Raw genomic sequence first — 15921 nt, forward strand, 5'->3', positions numbered from 1 at the left:
GTAAGGTGCTGACCACTGGTAATCCGGCAAATCTTGAGGATATCAAAGGATTGAAATGGGAGAGCCCGGAAAATTGGACATTAAAAAGGAATTAATTTCAAGAGCATTTTCTCTGCACTGTAATTTCCCCTCCAGTATGAGATTGTACTGGGAAGATGCTCCTCTCCACTTGTCCAGGTGTGAGATGAATTTTGTTCAGGTTGATGTCACTCAGAAATAGATCCAGAGACGAGATTTCAAGTTCTCAGGGTTTATGTGGGAGATGCTCCCAGAAAGCACTAGTAGAGAAGCGGGGAAGTGATACAGGAAAGAGAACCGGCAAAGGATGTGTTATCCAATGGATGTCAACTGGAGTAAATGTCCCTAGGATGAGGGTGTTCCTGCATTCTCATCTTGGGCAGAACAAAGGTAAGAGGACAGCCTAGGTCTGTAGACATGTGAGATGGGAGAGACATGACATCTGAAATGCAGATACTGAAGAAACCAGGGAACCATAAAACCATCACGATTTTGTAAATAACCTAGGGAGGGTACTGGACTTCCCAGTCCCTTTGGGGGAAAAAAACGTACATTTTTTTTCTTTTAATGCCAAATGACTGTATGAGCACAGGTACCATCTGGGTTGAATATCCACTGTAATTTTTGTTAAACATTATTAAATTTACCTGCTGGACTGCAGACTCCTCATGGGTAGGGTGAGATCTATATTTCTCATAGTTTTCTTCCTAGTTTCTTGCACATGCCTGGCTGGAGGGACAAAGCAAGAAAATGATGTTACTAAAACCCAGATTTGGCCGGGGGCGGTGGCTCATGCCTGTTATCCCAGCACTTTGGGAGGCCTAACTGGGTGGATCACTTGAGATCAGGAGTTCAAGACCATCCTGGCCAACATGGTGAAACCTCTCTCTACCAAAAATACAAAAGCTAGCTGGGTGTGGTGGTGCGTGCCTATAATCATAGCTACTCAGGAGACTGAGGCAGAGTAACTTGAACCTGGGAGGTGGAGGTTGCAGTGAGCCGAGATCACACCACTGCACTCCAGCCTGGGAGACAGAGCAAAACTCCATCTCAAAATAAAATAGAACGAAACCCAGATTCACCCAGTGGGAGCTGGAGCCTGGGGAGACTTGGCCAGTGCCGAAAATCTAGCCCAGGGCATGGAGCAAAGGGAAGAAACATGCTGGTCTCTTTCTTCCTCCCACCTCCCAATCTCCCAGCAGTGCCTTTCATTGGCTACATTGAGCCTGATGACAGCTGGCGAGGAGTCATGGGCACTGCAGTTTCCTGGAATCCTGGGCAGATGTGGGGAAGGGCTGGAGAAAGATTTGATCTGCAGGTGACCTTCCTGCATGCCCTGGGAACCATATGTGCAAGAGAGCTTGTAGGGAAAGGAAGCAGGCAGATGCCCCCAAGGACTGCAGTTTGGGAGATGGCCCCAGGGCACCATTCTCCAGGAGGCAGGATGTCACAACCTTAGCTAGAGCAGGGTACCTCAAAATTTAGACCCTTTGTTATGTGGGAGAAGATTAAACTGCTTTTGCATAAGGACGAGCCTTATTGTCACAGGAAAATAAGTTTTTTAAAAAAGTATACATGATTAAATTCTCATGTTAGTGATAACTGTTTTTAATTTTAAATACATTGATTGACATGACTTTTAAAATGATCTTCAAATATAAGAGGTTTGTGTCACTGCTATCTAAGAATTATGCAAATTTTAAAAGAAAAGAAAACATTGCCTCTGCAGAGCTCCAGTATAGAACTAGTAGAAAAAGAATATTATTTTCATTTTTATTATGAAGGCAATGGCTTGATCTAAAATGGGCTCCAGAATTTTCTTCTAAATCCTCCACACCACTTCTTCATCTTTGGATCAACTCTTTATAGTGTTACATCACCACGGATTGAAATTTTCTTTGAATGAAAAGTAAGAAACTCCTATAATATCATGGGGTTGAACCAAGATACGTGGGTGTAATAGGACTGGCTGACATTTGGCAATTCTTGTATCATTTATTTCTTTTTAAATATTACTCACCTTTATTTAGAGAAGAAGGAGAGAATTCTAGGTGAGGGGAGAAGGCCAGAAAATAATCATCAGGAGTAAGTTTATTTGCTCTGAACAAGTCAGCTCTGTCCTTGAGTTTGAGTTCTCACTCAAAACCAACAATAGCCAACCCAGAGGCTAACTAGAGACCTTATTCTTGATAGGTCTGACTGGAGACACACTTATTGTATACATATTCGTATATATATTTAAGTATTTATATAATAATACAGTTACGCACAAAACAAGCATTGTATATTTTATTTTCTCTTTGTTTTTGCCTTTTATGAATATTATTTTTATTTTCCCTGTTTTAATATATTTTAAACTATAATAACTACACTATTGCATTTTCATTTTCATTTTGTATAAATGAGTTGATATATTAAAATATAAAATGGTATCTCAAAAAATTTTGGCTATATCGTTATATTTTGAAATTCTTGGAACGCACCATTTTAAACAATATCAACAGTGCTCAAAATAGTTTCAGAGGCTTGTTTTCCAGCCAATGCATGTGAATTTTTTGCTCATTGTTCATCCTGCTGAATATACAAGAGCTTACCGCCAAGGCAGCTGCCAGCCTTAGCTATCCTAGAAATCCCTTAGTTCCCTTTATTTTTAAAAAGGTGAGCAAGTCACAGTCATACAAACCCCAATCAAGATCCCCACATCACTAAGGCAATGGAGAACCATTGACCACTTGAAGCACCATTGCCTGTCTTAGTTTACAATGTCCTTTCCCACCTCTTGTCACAGTAAAGAAAGAATGGGTAAAATTGCCTGTGTCACCTGGATTGGAACTGAGGTGTGTGGCCGAAGAATAACCCCTACACAGGAACAAATCCAGTCTTCATGGTAGAGAGAGATAAAGCCATCTTACTTGAAATAGGAATAAGGATATTTGTCATTTTGTGCAACCTCTATTGTTCCTGGATCAAACTGAGGGTCAGGCTGCTACTTCTCACAGCCCAGTAACGGGATGCAGATGAACTGAGAAGGAAGAGAGATTTTATTTCTGTAACTGGTTCCAGGGAGAAGTCTTGGAAAATATCATCAGATCAGCTCAAAATTACAAAGATTCCCAGAGCTTATATATGTTCTGAGCTATGTGTCTATGCGTAAGTGCGCACTCATCTAAAGACATACGTAATTAACTTCTTTTAATCTCTAAGACCTGAGTCTTGAAGACCTTCCCCTGGAGCCTCTGTAAATTTACTTAATGTAAATGGGTCCAGGTGCTGGGGTGATTACCCTTATCTTGTCTCCTGCTAAGCCACAGAGGTTTGGGGAGGTCCTTTAGTCCCCAATAAAGCTTGTTTGTGGAGGCCTGGGGAGTTTCTTCAGATCCCCAATAAAACTTGTTTAATCCTAAACATGTCTTGTTAAGAATTCCTTCATTATGTTGTCATGCTTCAAGGCCCAGGAAAGGCCTAAGCAAAGCTCTTACATTCCAGCCTTTGTATAAGCACACTGGCTCTTTTAGCTTTTAATATTTAACTTACGCACTCAGTCAGTGCTCAAACAGTAGTGATGGAGGCCTGCGTTAGTCAGACCTGGCCTGCCACACTGTCACCTGCACCTTGATTTAGATGCTTCCAACTCTCTAGACCTTAATTTCCCCAGATTCAAGAAGAAAGCAATAGTGCTACCTGTCTGCCTTGGAGGCCAGGCGGAGAAGAGGGAAGGACTCAGAAGTATTTTCCAGGAATATTGTTTGGTCCTGAGCCCTCAGCTAGCAATTCAGTGTTTCAGCTTCCTTTGCCCATGAGACTGAGATCCTGCTTTTCACAGTTAATTTATGTCTAAAGGCTTCCAAAACTCTACCATGTTTCTATCCATCCCAAATAATTAACCACCACTGGACAATCCATGTTCTGATTCTGGTGACACTACCAATATGCTCTGCAATTCAGATTTTTGACTTCCAGCCTTTGCAAGTTTATCAGCAGTGAACTGACACCTGTCTTGCATGGCATGATTCTCACTTAGATGATTGAGTTCCTGGAAACATTTGGCATCCATTAGGAAATGGACAAGTAGGGGCACCTCAGAAAAGCACTGTATATGTTACATATGTTAAGTGGTAATATGTTATCAGGGAGCATCTTCTCCAGTCTCTCCTCTTATAAATACCCATCCTAAATATTGCCATTCTACCTCTCCTTACTCATGGAAGACTAATCATTCGTAACAGCCTTCCATCGCCCCTCCTCTAGTTTCAATACTGGGATGTGCTTACTACCTAGAAAAAGAAATACATCTTTGAAACCACAGTTTTCTCTTGTATATTTGAGTAATAATACCTACATCCTAGAGTTGTGGTGAAGGTAAAATGAGATGATACATGAGATGCACATCATCAGAGGGCTAGACACATAAAACTGGTTCCATAAAGGGTAACTGTTATTATTATACTTTAAACCTCTTGAGGTCTGGAATGGTGTTTGTTTTTTTCTGGTTTGTTTGGGTCTTACTACTGATGTCTTTATTAAGGTACAGCTTTAAACAAGTTAAGTATGCAGTTTACCAAAGACAGTTTAATGGCTGCCTTTGTCAGACATCCGAAGCCCAGACACTTGCTGTTTTGTGGCTCAGTCATGCCTAGGGGGATGTGGTGATGTCACTGGTTCAAAATGGCTCTCCCCAATGTCCAATTACTGCAGCAGGGAGGGGACATGGGGAAGAGTAGGCCCTGTCCCTTCCTTTTCAATGCATAGCCCAGATGATACACACTTCATTTAGTGTACCCAAGTGACCACAACTTAGTCACATGGCCACATCTAGTTGCAAGGTATCCAGAAAAATAGTCTTTGTTCTGGTCATCTGGTTTAAAACACATGTTCTATTACCAAAAAAAAAAAAAAAAAAAAAAGACAGTGAAAGAATATTTGGGAAGAATTAGCTATCCCTATCACAACCATACAATAATGCCAAACACAGTGACACAGGTCAAGAGATACATGGATACACGGTGAACACATTATTATTATTTCCTTTTTTGAACATTGATATGTGATATTTGCAGATATTCTTTTATTTGAAATATTTCCATCTCATTAATTCAACATTATCCAGGGTCAATATTTTCTTTTAATTGCTAAATTTGCAGCGTTGAAAAATTAGTTCTAAAATATTTTCATCACCTGGCTGGGCATGGTGACTCATACCTGTAACCCCAGCACTTTGGGAGGCTAAGGTGGGTGGATCACCTGAGGTCAGGAGTTCGAGACCAGCTTGGCCAACATGGTGAAACCCTGTCTCTACTAAAAATACAAAAATTAGCTGGGAATGGTGATGTCCTCCTGTAATCCCAGCTACTTGGGAGGCTGAGGCAGGAGAATTACTTGAACCTGGGAGGCAAAGTTTGCAGTGAGCTGAAATAGTGCCACTGCATTCCAGGCTGGAGGACAGAGCAAACTCTGTCTCAAAAGAAAAAAAAAATCATCACCCAGAAGGAAACTCTGTTAACAGCCACTCCCCAACAAGCAGCTACTCCCTTATAACCTCTCTCCATGGCCCCCAACAATTAGGAATCTGCTTTTTTTCTCTGCGAATCTATCCTGGATGTTTCATGTAAATAGAATCATAAAATATGTAACGATTGGTGTCTTAGCATAAAAATATATTTTAAAGCAAAGAAAAAATTGTTACTACCCAATAAGACAAATAACACAATTAAAAAATGGGAAAAGGATTGAACAGATATTTCTTCAAACAAAATGGCCAATGAGCACAGTAAAAGGACGTTCGACATCTTTAGTCCTCAGGGAAATGCAAACCAAGACCAATGACTGTTAGGATAAAGTGCATCGTTGTGCTTAAAGGTTTGATTTAGAAATATGGGTAAATAATGACCCTCTGTTTCTGGATAGCTGTGTTATGATTGCTTGGGCAGAGTTAAGAGATGGCGCTCCAAGACATAGTCCAGTAGAATGCAAAGAGTTTGGAAATGAGTTAATAGAGTTTGACTGTGTAAAAACTCCTCCACCTTACCCAGTCATTTCCACACACTCTCAATATGGCTACCACCAGGCTATATTCTCCCATTCAGAAATGATGCCAGCTAAGTACAACTCATCCCAATTACTGAAAAAGCTTTTTTCAAACTGCAAAATTGCAAGCAAGGGGGAAATCAAACACGAAAGATGATGCATCACAGAACAAAAGGAGCAGCTGCAAACGTTCTGAGCCCTGGCTCCCATGTGACTTTCCTGTCAACTCTGCTTTCTTAAATGGCCAGAAAAACTACTTCATGGGGAAAAATGTATTTTCTGCAAATATGTTCATGCTTCTATGTGATTCGCATTACTTTTTATTTTCGTTATCAATGCAATGTCTGTGTTTTCCATGTTATTAATAGTTACTTCTCTAAATTAAGAAAAATGAGTTTGAACATAAGAGATAATATCCAGTCCAATATAGCACCATTTAAATGAGCATGAAATCATTCTTGTAAACAAAAGTTTCTGTCACTAGGTAACTGAGTTGTTCATCTATCACCCACATGTGATGCAGCCTCTCTTTATGTCTATTGTGTCAGCTAATTATTTATAGCGCTCTCTTTTCACTCTTAGAAATGCCCTAAAGTGGCTAATACATTAGTTTACCATTCTAATTAGAAGCTTCTTTCAGGTCCTTTACTTTTTAAAATGTTTTTTTAATTTAATTTTTTTTTTTAAGAGATGGAATCTTGCTCTGTTGCCCCAGCTGGAGTGCAGTGGTGCCATCTTGGCTCACTGCAATCTCCATCTCCTGGGTTCTAGCAATTCTCCTGCCCCAGCCTTACGAGTAGCTGGCATTATAGCTGCATGCCACCATGCCTGGCTAATTTTTTATATTTTAATAGAGATGGGGTTTCACTGTGTTACCCAGGCTGGTCTCAAACTCCTGAGCTTAGGCAATCCACCCACCTCAGCCTCCCAAAGTGCTAGGATTACAGACATGAGCCACCATGCCCAGAAGGTCCTTTACTTTCTTGGTGTATTAATAAATCACTTAATTTAAGACACTTTTCAGAGTCCTGTTGGCTGAAAACGATAAGGAGTGCATCCCCTGGCCACATGCCCATGTGCCCTTGGATTCGTGCTTGAGTGTAGAAGGGAGATGGGGCGAGGCTGGGATGGTGGTATCGGGAGGCAGCACCCATTAGGTCTGTTATTCGCACATGAGACTAAGTGCTGGGGTGACTTCAGGCTGGCCCGACTACTGTGCCTAGGTCCTGGAAACACACGCCACATGTTTATATTTGTGTCAATGTTCATGCATGGAGTTTTCCATTTTTCTTAAAGAAAACAAACAGTAGCAAAAAAGATGAATATTTTAGTTATTTAAAAACTGAGCACGCTATTTGCTACCCATGCAAAATAATGTATACCTTCGAGGATTCAGTGTTGAGATTCTCCTACCTGCTTAGCCACAAGAAGAAGGAAATCCCCTGGACATTACAATTGAAACCTGTTTAGAGCAGTTAAACTGCTTCCTGAAAGCCCAGGGTCTCCTTTGTCCACCAGTTCTTAAGGCAGAGGAAGCCCTTGTAAGAGTTAAAGAAAGAGGAAAGAAACCCTGAACACGACCTGGCAGTTAAAGATAAGTTTGCTTTAGGTAAAACCTGAGAAAGGCTTCTGGCTGTTTTTTTTTTTTTTTTTTTTTTTTTTTTGGTCAGGAGTACTTTCTCTTACAGACTAAAAGTATATATTGGTTTTAGGATGAGGACCTTATTAGAAGCTTGGAATGTTCCCATGTGAGGGAGAAGTTTTATGGTGGGGTTGGAAGGTCTCTGGGAGGAGGGAAGTTTATCTTGAGGCAGACATCTTTCTGGCAGGACAGGGGTTACTTTGGGGCCAGCCTTTTCCTGGTCGGAGGGGGTTTCTCTTGGGGCTAGCATATTTTCAGTTAGGGAGGAGTTTGGAATCTTTCTGGTCAGAGATGTTTTGTGATTTATGGTCATGCTGACCTTAGCCATTAGGCTTATGCCCTTTGGGTTTTGGCAGTTTTTTATTAAGGTGAACTTTAGAATGAGGAGCTTGTCCAAGATGGTGATGGTCCTGCTGTATCAGCCCCTAAGTCTGCAGAGACCCCAGAGGAAACTTAGTTTCACTGACCTGTCTCTGTTGCCTCTGAGAGTGGAATGCTCTGCCTTGAGTACCACTTCCCTTTAGGCCTCTTAAGATTCACAGAGTCTGTGTTCCATGCCTGGTGCTCATGGGAGGTGGAAGACTCAATATCGCTGATGTTCTGGAGGGTCAACCATAGAGGAACATGAGTGACAAGGGAAAGAACAGCATCTGAAAGTGGACCAGTCCATCTGCTCTGATTTGTGTCCCTTCCTACTCATTCCAGAGGCCTCTTAGAAAGAACCAGACATATCCTGAGGCTCCCAGCTTAAAACCCTTTGGTGTTCTCCATCACCTTCGCTCTGCATACCAGTCCTGCCCACCTCTCCAGCCACATGCCCACCCTCTACCCCTCATCCCTCACCTGGCACGCTGGCCTTTCTCCTCTTCCTTAAACACATCAGGCTTTTACCTAACCCATAACCCCTGACATGCCCTTCTCTCTCTCTCTCTTTTTTTTTTAAATATATATTTTATTGCATTTTAGGTTTTGGGGTACATGTGAAGAACATGCAAGATTCTTGCATAGGTACATACATGGCAATGTAATACAGGAGCACCCAGATACGTAAAGCAAGTTCTTAATGACTTACAAAGAGACTTAGACTCCCACACAATAATAGTGGGAGACTTTAACACTCCACTGTCAATATTAGACAGATCAACGAGACAGAAAATTAACAAGGATATCCAGGACTTGAACTCAGACCTGGACCAAACAAACGTAATAGACATTTACAGAACTCTCCACCCCAAATCCACAGAATATACATTCTTCTCAGCATCATATCACGCCTACTCTAAAATTGACCACGTAATTGGAAGTAAATCACTCCTCAGCAAATGCAAAAGAATGGAAATCATAACAAACAGTCTCTTACACCACAGTGCAATCAAGTTAGAACTCAGATTTCAGAAACTAACTCAGAACCGCACAGCTTCATGGAAACTGAACAACTGGCTCTTGAATGTTGACTGGACATGCCCTTCTCTTTGCTTGGAGAATCCTTCAATCCTCTGCCCTGTCTAACTTCTTTCACTGAGCTAAACCGTATTCATCTTCCTGGTCTCAGATTAAGTGTCTCTTCCTTAGGGATTCTACCTTGACCATTCCTACCCTAAAAAGCGGTTGAGTTGGATGGGAGAGCACAGGGGATGTTTAGGTCAGTGAAGCTACTGTGTGTGACACTACCATGCTATATACATGGCACTCTACATTTTTCCCAGCCCAGAATATGCAACACCAAGAGTGAACCCTGACATACAAATTGTGAACTCTGGGTGACAGTGATGTCTTACTACAGGTTCATTCATTGTAACAGGTGTCCCTTTCTGGTGTGGATGTTGATAGTGAGGGAGGCTGTGCATGTGGCAGGGCAGGCAGTATTAAAGAAATCTCTGTACCTTCATCTAAATTTTGCTGTGAACCTAAAACTACTGTAAAAAATTTTTTTTCTATTACAATGAAATGCAAAGCCAAACCACCAAGAGCAAACAAACAAGCAAACAACAACAGTAAAAAAAAAAAAGGGGGGTCTAGTGTGCTGTTACTTTGTTTTCATTTTTGTCAGGGTGGGAATGCTTGGTCATCAAACTACCCAGTGCTGGGCACAGAGTAGAAACCCATGGAGCTAGGCTTCAAAAGTGGCCACAAATTTTTATTCTCACTTAGTCACTCACCTTTGCAAATGATTTTCCCTTTCCTTCTAACCAAGGGGGAGATCTATTCATTCACATCTCTAACCTCAAGTTGGAACTGAGAATTTCTTTAATCAATAGTAAGTTAGTAAGTGTCACTTAAGTGGGGTCAAAAAAGTGCTTCCTTTTTAGAACTTGCCCTCTCCTGCTGCTCTCGGGAAGCCTGCAATGGTCACCCCTGAACAGGCTTGAGCTAGACTTTTGGGTGATGAACACATTTCCTATGATCCCCTATCCCCTCTGCCAGGAGCCAGCAACCACTGCCTGACACGTAACTACATTGCTGAACCCCTGGTGACTGGAAACACATGAGTGAACCCATCTCAGCGGAAGCTAGACCAAATTCCCAACCTACAAAATTGTGAGCAATCAAATAATTCTATTTAAAGCTACTTTGTTTGCACACAGTCTATTATGCAGGAAAACCCAACTGACATACCTAATAAGTATTTGTGGAATGAATGAATGAATGAATAATGGTCTCCAAACTTACAAAAACTAGACATCTGTGTCTGTGTATTTATTTTTACAGATATAAGGCAACATAGATATTATACATATGCAATCCCTTCTGGTAAAAATTAAGAAAGTACAACTCTCTCTATTAAATACTCATTTTGTCAGTAGGTTTTTATGGATATTGCCTTACTAAAATTATTAGCATAGATATTTTCAGTTCAAAAGAACCTGAAATATTGCCAACTCCAGCACCCAGAATTTAGTGGTGCAGAAACTGAGGCCAAGAAAGGATTGAGGATATGCCTTAGGTTATGCAGTCATCAGCAATCACTGGGGCTTCAATGCAGAGCCTGGAACATGAGGTCAGCAAGACTCCAAGAGTTGAGGAACAGGGTAACTTCCCAGAGTTCCACAGGATAAAAAGTCAGCACAACTCACTCTTGGGAAAATGCATTTCTGGGTGACTTCGGGAGGACTTGGAGGAAGTTTGCAGATCAAATGGGTGAATATGGAGGTGATAATGGTGTTGGTGGTGAGGGTAGTACTGGTGACTCTGTGTATGTTCATGCTCTTGCCTTGAAACTTGTGGAAGCCAGTGCAGAATGAGGCATTATTCAGGAGAGAGGAAATGGGCATCCCTGCTGCCACAGGATTGCAGGCAAAGTCGCTTGTTCCATTTTCCTGTGTTCTTAACATCTTCTACAAATGCAGACTTGATGCCGGGTACAGAAGAATCAGTATCATCGCAAGAGAAAAAAAAAAGTATTAGGACAAGAAGAAAAACAAATGGTCACTAGAATGAGTTGATTTCATAAGGTTTTTGCATGCATGCAATATTATCAAGTCATGTAATGTTTTGTTAACTTCTTTTATCTACCTTTATCTCGTTCTCTTTAGAAGTTCTACATTTGATCTCCACTTTCTTTCAGGAGAAAGAATTCTGATAACTCATGTCCTGAAAAATAAATTACAGAAGCCTACAGTGTGAAATTTTAATTTGTTCATGTGCACAATTTCCACAGGTTCTCTACTTAGGTATACATTCTGTTAATAAAAAAGACTTTTTCTGCTCTTTTTCCCTCCTTAGTAGACTTTTACATTTCTTATTTTTTTATATATAAAAAGCATAAGAGAATGTGGACATGGAAAAGTCAGATTATAACTACTCAAACATCGGCATGTTTGTTTATAAGTTATCATGATTTAAAAATAAAGATAAAAAACTTTTACAAGAAAATAAAAATGCAATTAATATAAATTGCAGCCAGCTGCTTATTCAATTCCCCTCCTTCCAGAAATAGAAAGGAGAGAGAGAGGAAGAGAAAGAGTGATAAATTAAAACTTTTCTTTTCAAAAAAATTATCATAATTTTTTTAATAGGTGTTTTGGGAACAGGTCGTGTTTGGTTACATGGATAAGTTCTTCAGTGATGATTTCCGAGATGTTAGTGCACCCACCACCCAAGCAGTGCACGCTGGGTATAGAGTATAGTCCTTTGTGTCCTACCCCCCACACTCTTTCTCCCAAGTCCCCAAAGTCCACTGTACCATTCTCACGCTTTTGCATCTTCATAGCCTAGCTCCCACTTATGCGTGAGAGCACACGATGCTGGTTTTCAATTCCTGAATTATTTCACTTAGAATAATGGTTTCCAATTCCATCCATGTTGCTGCAAATGCCACTATTTTATTGATTTAAAAAACTTCTAGAAGACAATTTTTTTGGGGTGGGGGAGTTGCTTTATATCCTTAGTTATTTAACATTTTACTGAAATCTCCTCACTCCGGCCTGCCTGGCCCACCTCTTGGCTAATCAGCATAAGGTCATCTTAAATTAGTCATCCGGGCTGCGCACAGTGGCTCATGCCTGTAATCCCAGCACTTTGGGAGGCCAAGGCAGGCAGACCACGAGGTCAGGAGATTGAGGGCATCCTGGCTAACACAGTGAAACCCCGTCTCTATTAAAAACAAAAAAAAATAGCCGGTTTTGGTGGCACACACCTTTAGTTCCAGGCACTGGGGAGGCTGAGGCAGGAGAATTGCTTGAACCCGGGAGGTGGAGGTTGCAGTGAACTGAGATCGCACCACTGCACTCCAGCCTGGGTGACAGAGCAAGACTCCATCTCAAAAAAATAAAAATATCCATCTGTAGGAGTCAGGACGTATTCAGTCCTAAAATAACAGTGTGGTGTCCAGATTGAAAGCAACTGGAGACTCCATTGGCTAATGGATTACTGGTTTCAATGGAAGAGTCAGATTTAGAAGATAAAGATTTGACAAGTGGGAAATTTTAGAGTGGCTTGGAAGGCTATATCAGAGAGAAAGAGCACCATAAAGAGCCATATGCTGAATATTGCTTCACCTGGGACACAGCAGAGTACAGGCACAAAAGGCATAAACAGGTGGCCACAGAGGCATGCCGTAATACAGAACAGTGGCCTTAAACTCCATCAGGAGTGAATCAGAGAAACCTGGTCTGACTCATTGCTTCTGCATCTTATAGTTGGGCTGAAATTCTACATTTCTGTACCCAGCAAATGTTCTTTGAAATTAATTTTACATTTTAGTAAAATATAGGACAATGTCCTAAACACCATCAGGAGTGAATCAGAGAAACCCTGTCTGACTCTTTGCTTTTGCATGTTATAGTTAGGGTGAAATTTTACATTTCTGTATCTGGCAAATATTCTTTGAAATTAACTTTACATTTTTGAAGTTTTGCTTATTTGTATCTGGCAAATATCCTTTGAAATTTTACATTTCTTAGAAACTAAAGACATTGCTGTTGTTGGAGAAAATACTGTATAACTGCATTTTTAGGTTTATATTTGTTTGAGAAATGCTACTAAAATATAAACTGTTTTTTTTTGTCTTGGTGGTAGTATACGGGTGACTATATTAGGCTGTTCTTGTGTTGCTGTAAGGGAATACCTAAGGTTGAGTAATTTATAAACCAAAGAGGTTTAACTGGCTCATGCTTCTGCAGGCTGTACAAGCATGGCACCAACATCTGTTCAGCTTCTGAGAGGCCTCAGGAAGCTTCCAGTCATGGTGGAAGATGAAGGAGGAGCAAGCACATTGTATGGTAAGAGCTGGAACAAGAGAGTAAGGGGTGGAGATGTCCCAGGCTTTTTTTTTTTTTAAATATATATTTTATTGTGTTTTAGGTTTTGGGGTACATGTGAAGAATATGCAAGATTGTTGCATAGGTACACACATGGCAATGCGGTTTGCGCCCTTCCTCCCCATCACCTATATCTGACATTTCTCTCCATGTTATCCCTCGCTAACTCCCCACCCCCGACTGTCCCTCCCCCAGATCCCCCCCACAGACCCCAGTGTGTGATGCTCCCCTCCCTGTGTCCATGTGTTTTCATTGTTCAACACCTGCCTATGAGTGAGAACATGTGGTGTTTGATTTTCTGTTCTTGTGTCAGTTTGCTGAGAATGATGTTTTCCAGGTTCATCCATGTTCCTACAAAGGACATGAACTCATTGTTTTTTATGGCTGCATAATATTCCATGGTGTATATGTGCCACATTTTCCTTGTCCAGTCTATCATCGATGGGCATTTGGGTTGGTTCCAAGTCTTCACTATTGTAAACAGCGCCACAATGAACATTCGTGTGCATGTGTCCTTATAATAAAATGATTTATAAACCTTTGGATATATATCTAGTAATGGAATTGCTGGGTCAAATGGAATTTCTATTTCTAGATCCTTGAAGAATCACTACACTGTCTTCCACAATGGTTGAACTAATTTACACCTTTAAACAACCAGATATCGTGTGAACTAGTGGAGGGTGAACTCACTTATCACCAAGGGTATGGTGCTAAACCATTCATAAGGGATTTGGCCTCCATGATTCAATCATCTCCAAATTTCATGTAGAAATGCACTTCCCAGGGTTCAAGGTTCAACATGAGATTTGGAGGAGCCAAACATCTAAACCATAACAATGACTTTAATTTTTATTTATATTTTTAAAAACAATCTGTATGTTCTGATTATTCTAAGGTCAATGTAGGATTGCATTTCACATAATTGAATACATTTATAACAAAAACTGAATGGTTTTAAAATGTGAAATGTCATTAGTTTGAAAATGAGGCTGCAGGGGTTATCCTCCAGCAGGGGAACATTCTCACACATACCTTGTTATTGTGCTCGTTATCATGATTCAGTCTGATGGGAAAATGATATCTTTCACTACTGTGATTAGCTCGTGTCAATTTATACTCACCCTGGCTCAGATTCATAACTCACAGAGACACGCTTCGTCCCCACTCCTTAAAATCACCGAGGACATGAATCATAGCTATGTACCATCTTGATTTAGGGCATATTTGTGGCAGAAATGCATGAATGAATATGATGATTATTTACTTATGAACCTAATCAGAGATTCAGGCATCAATCTTCTCAGGATGAATTCAGATGAACTTGGTTCAGAAGGAATAAATTACAGGGCAAGTCCATTTGTGATGCACATGCATTATACACAGATGTTGTTTTCACTGTATTATGACTGCCATAATACATGAATTTTGCATGGTTCTATTTTTAAGGGTATAGCTGTTAAATTGCCAAATTTATAATTTTAGATGTTTTTCCAATTTGTTTTTGTTTTGAGACAGAATTTCCCTCTGTCACCCAGGCTGGAGTGCAATAGTGTGATCTCTACTCACTGCAACCTCTGCTTCCCAGGTTCAAGTGATTCTCCTGCCTCAGCCTCTCTCGTAGCTGAGATTACAGGTGCCCACCACCATGCCCGACTAATTTTTGTATTTTTAGACATCACCATGTTGGCTAGGCTGGTCTCGAACCCCTGACCTCAAGTGATCCAACTGCCTCAGCCTCCCAAAAGGCTGGGATTATAGGCATGAACCACAGAACCCAGATGTTTTTCCAATTTGAAATGACCACCTGAAACTTTTTGTAATGACCATGAAATATGACTTGTCATTAAATGATCAGATTTTAAAAGGCCTAGAAAACTCAAAAGAGGTAACAATGAAGTAACTATTTTTAACATAAAATAATTTCCTTCTCACCCATCTTGCTCAGATTTCCTAGGTGATCTTGAAAGAATCTGTGCTTTAGAAGCAAACTTTAACAACGATGTTCCTATCATTTAACACTTAAAAAAAAAACCACCTTTTGATTTTAATGAATTGATGTATCTTTTTGATGGTAGTTTCTAACAGAGACAAGGAGCTTTATTCTTCTGGCAAGACACAATGAGGATAATTTTTACCTCTAGGAAAAATAGGGGTACAGTTTTAAAATGCATAAAAAGCAATTTTTTTTTGAGATAGGGTCTCACTGTCTCCCAGGTTAGGGTGCAGTGGTGGGATCTCCACTCACTGCAATCTCAACCTCCTGTGCTCAAGTGATCCTCCCACCTCAGCCTCCTCAGTAGCCTGAACTACAGGTGTGTACCACCACATCCAGCTACTTTTTGTATTTTTGTAAAGATGGGGTTTTGCTCTGTTGCCCAGGCTGGTCTCGAACTCCTGGGCCCAAATGATTCACCCACCTTAGCCTCTCAAAGTGCTGGGATTACAGATGTGAGCCATGGCGCCTGGCCTAGCAAT

The 15921-nt window shown here is 40.6% G+C and overlaps 2 long non-coding RNA genes across 2 annotated transcripts; both read right to left on the reverse strand.

Annotated features, from left to right (window-relative positions):
• Positions 1–606: 606 nt before the first annotated feature.
• LOC116557206 lies at positions 607–3912 on the reverse strand. Its single transcript, XR_004271413.1, has 3 exons — positions 3700–3912; positions 2039–2065; positions 607–747 (listed from the first exon to the last, which is right to left on the reverse strand). It is a non-coding gene; the product is annotated as an uncharacterized LOC116557206 (long non-coding RNA).
• Positions 3913–10369: 6457 nt separating this feature from the next.
• Positions 10370–15551, reverse strand: LOC116557208. The gene is made up of 2 exons (XR_004271417.1): positions 15482–15551; positions 10370–11275 (listed from the first exon to the last, which is right to left on the reverse strand). It is a non-coding gene; the product is annotated as an uncharacterized LOC116557208 (long non-coding RNA).
• Between the last annotated feature and the right edge of the window lie 370 nt (positions 15552–15921).

Source organism: Sapajus apella, unplaced genomic scaffold (assembly GCF_009761245.1).
Source record: "Sapajus apella isolate SASKATOON/1434 unplaced genomic scaffold, GSC_monkey_1.0 scaffold2, whole genome shotgun sequence".
In the NCBI taxonomy this organism is placed as follows: domain Eukaryota; kingdom Metazoa; phylum Chordata; class Mammalia; order Primates; family Cebidae; genus Sapajus; species Sapajus apella.